Source organism: Durio zibethinus, chromosome 14 (assembly GCF_047325235.1).
Source record: "Durio zibethinus cultivar Kanyao isolate XHJ-2024 chromosome 14, ASM4732523v1, whole genome shotgun sequence".
NCBI classification, from domain to species: Eukaryota; Viridiplantae; Streptophyta; class Magnoliopsida; order Malvales; family Malvaceae; genus Durio; species Durio zibethinus.
Window position 1 is genome coordinate 19,200,011 of NC_143175.1, and position 2,870 is coordinate 19,202,880.

General features: G+C 32.1%; 1 pseudogene; it reads left to right on the forward strand.

Moving 5' to 3' along the window:
- Window positions 1-212: 212 nt before the first annotated feature.
- On the forward strand, window positions 213-943 carry LOC111294855 (uncharacterized; annotated as a pseudogene).
- The last annotated feature ends 1,927 nt before the right edge of the window (window positions 944-2,870 follow it).

A 2,870-nucleotide genomic window follows, 5' to 3' on the forward strand; every position in this document is an offset into this window, starting at 1 on the left:
ATGGTAGTTTTGATGGATTTTTTAATAAGTGAAACAATCGAAAAGGAAAATCAAAACCATCCAAGAAAGTGCCTTCTTTACAGTTAATTGAACTTCTGTTTATGGACTGTATCCATTTATTTGCTGACAATAGTTTGGACTTCAGACCTATGTTTTTAAACTTAGAAAAATCATCAAATGTCTTAAAGATTTTGGATTATTATTTTGATTATTTTGAAACTTTCTTTTGTTGACATCTTTTTACGCTGATGTTTCAGGGAGGAAATTCCAATCATGAAGCATTGGGCAATGAATCGCTGCAAAATGGAAAATGTCCAATTGCAAAGTTATATAGGGCGGTTGGTGGTGTTTTGCCACTTGTTGCGAAGGTTTTTCAGCCACCTCCAGGGATGAAATTCAGGTGCCCGCCTGCAGTGATTGCAGCCCAGGCAGCACTTGTACAAACTGCCTTTGCCAAGAACCTCCGCCCTCAATCCTTGCCCACAAAAGTACTGGTGATAGGGATGTTAAGCATGGCAGCAAATGTTCCTTCAGGGATATGGAGGGAACATGCTGAAAAATTCTCACCATCTTGGTTTGCAGCTGTTCCTTTCATAGCCATGCTTAGGAAATCTGTCTTGATGCCTGAGACAGCTATGGCTTTTATCATTGCGTCATCTGTATTAGGTCAGGTTATCGGCTTTAGGGCAGAACGTATCGATTTAAAGCAGTAGCAGCAAGATGATTAGGTATCGATGAATCCTCTGTTTCTGTTGGTGGTGCACATCAGTTAGAAGTGATTGCTGTTAAAATTTGCTATTGCGGGAATGGGATCCAGTTTCTCTTCAGGTGGCAAGGCCTTCTTCATCAACAGGCGTGTTTTGCTAATTATTTTTTCTCCTCAATTGCAAGTTAAGCTACTGCTGTTTTGCATAGTGTAATTCTGTGTTTTAAACAAAAGTTGTCAGTTTTCATGTGTTCGTTTCATGTACCACATGTCTTCGCAAAATTCATCTTCTCCCTTTCTCTCTGTTCTGTTACTGAATACTACTGGAATTACGGAAGTTAGCTACGTTACTAACAGCTAATGAGAAGAAATAAGTAAACTTACCTTACTCAACTAGACTAGACGACATACTAGTTTTAACTAGTATAGAAAATTACTTAAGCAGATTAAGAGGACGGAGACCACACTAGAAAGCGCAACTTACAGGCCTGTCTGTAGGGATCTGAACATTGAAAGTTAAAAAAAAAAAAGTTCCCTTAGAACGTTGCCGGATTCGATCAATTGAGTGTTGAGATGAGGAACCTTGCTATTCCAAAGGGAGGTTATTCTACCGCCTACTGTTCAAGTACGCTGTCTAAAACCTTCCGCGGAAATAGATTTCAATGAAGGTGGATGTTGGCTGCCATATTCTTGCAATGTCATTATAACTAGCAACAATTTTTGTTGACGTCAATTAATTGCTACTTCTTTGGGATTTATCTGTTTTATTATATGGATTATTATTTAATGGACTAATGATTCCACAAATGTTGTTTTTGAATTAACCAAAAATTTTGTGAAATATTTTAATTTTATTATTTTTTATAAAAAAATCAACCAAATAATGAAAAATTCAATAAAATTGAAGTAGAATGGTAAAATCCAATATTAAATTATAATATAATATAATATAATGACACATTTGATCGGGGATCCCAAATGTAGTACTATTCTCATAAGTCACCAGGCTAAATTAGCTATTGCCTATAAGGGCCAAAAAAAAAAAAAAAAAAAAAAAACAAAAGATAAAAGACAAATGTTATATGAAAGATTTATTGACTTTTTCCTCTTAGTCTAACAGCTAAGAGGTCAATTGAAAGTCATGTAAGACATGGGTTCTACCTCGTCATCCCTTTTCCTCCACTTGTAAGGTCACTAACCTTTATTTGCAACAAAAAAAAAGATTTATTAAAAAATTAAAACATCATGAAGTAAAATTTTGGTTGGTAGATATTTATACTTTTGGTCTTTTAATTTTTTTTTATAAAAAAGTAAAAACATAAATAAAAAGCAAAAATATTTAAACGTGTTTTTTCCTTTCTTCTATTTTTCTAATTTTTTATTCAATTTTTTTTTTGGCTTTTGTCCTTTCTAATAATTTCTTAAAAAAAAAAAACAGCGAAAACATCGACAGAAGGAAGCTTAAATTAACTCCTTTCCGGCCCATCTAAAATCTGACCCAATTAAATATGGTCCATTGCTTTAAACCCAAATCTTCGAGAACCCAATCAAAGCCTAAGTGCTCTCTCTCTCTCTCTCTCTCTCTCTCTCTCTCTCTCTTTCACCTTCTTCTGGGCCTGGTGAATGGTATAAATTAACTTCAAAAATTTGTCCGTCTAGAAACAGAATGTCAAACGATTCGCAAAAAAAATAAAATAAAATAAAATAAAAATCCAGCTACATAATTAATTAATAAAAAAAATATTGGAATTAAAGCTTTTCCAATTTTTCATGGATTTGCAAATATCAGTTGACGAAATAGTAGTTAAAGATCCAAACATGATTCTCAATTTATTTTTACTCGTTCTAGAAATTATTTTCCAATACGCTTTTAATTTTTTTTTTTTAATTTATCTTTTGCAATGGTGGCTAGACCTATTTAAGAGTTAGGGTATCTATTTGAATTTGAAAACTTGCTCAAGTTTTAAAAGGTTTTGAACAAAAGTTTATAGTCTGTTAAACGGATTTAGACATAATTTTTAGATTTGTTTAAATTTTGAATTGAGTTTTAAACAAAAATTTAAAATTCGAATTTGGTCCAACTTGAATTTAAATATATATAAATTTTTTATTTTTTTATATATGTGAATTATATATAAATTAATATGTAAATTACATAAATATA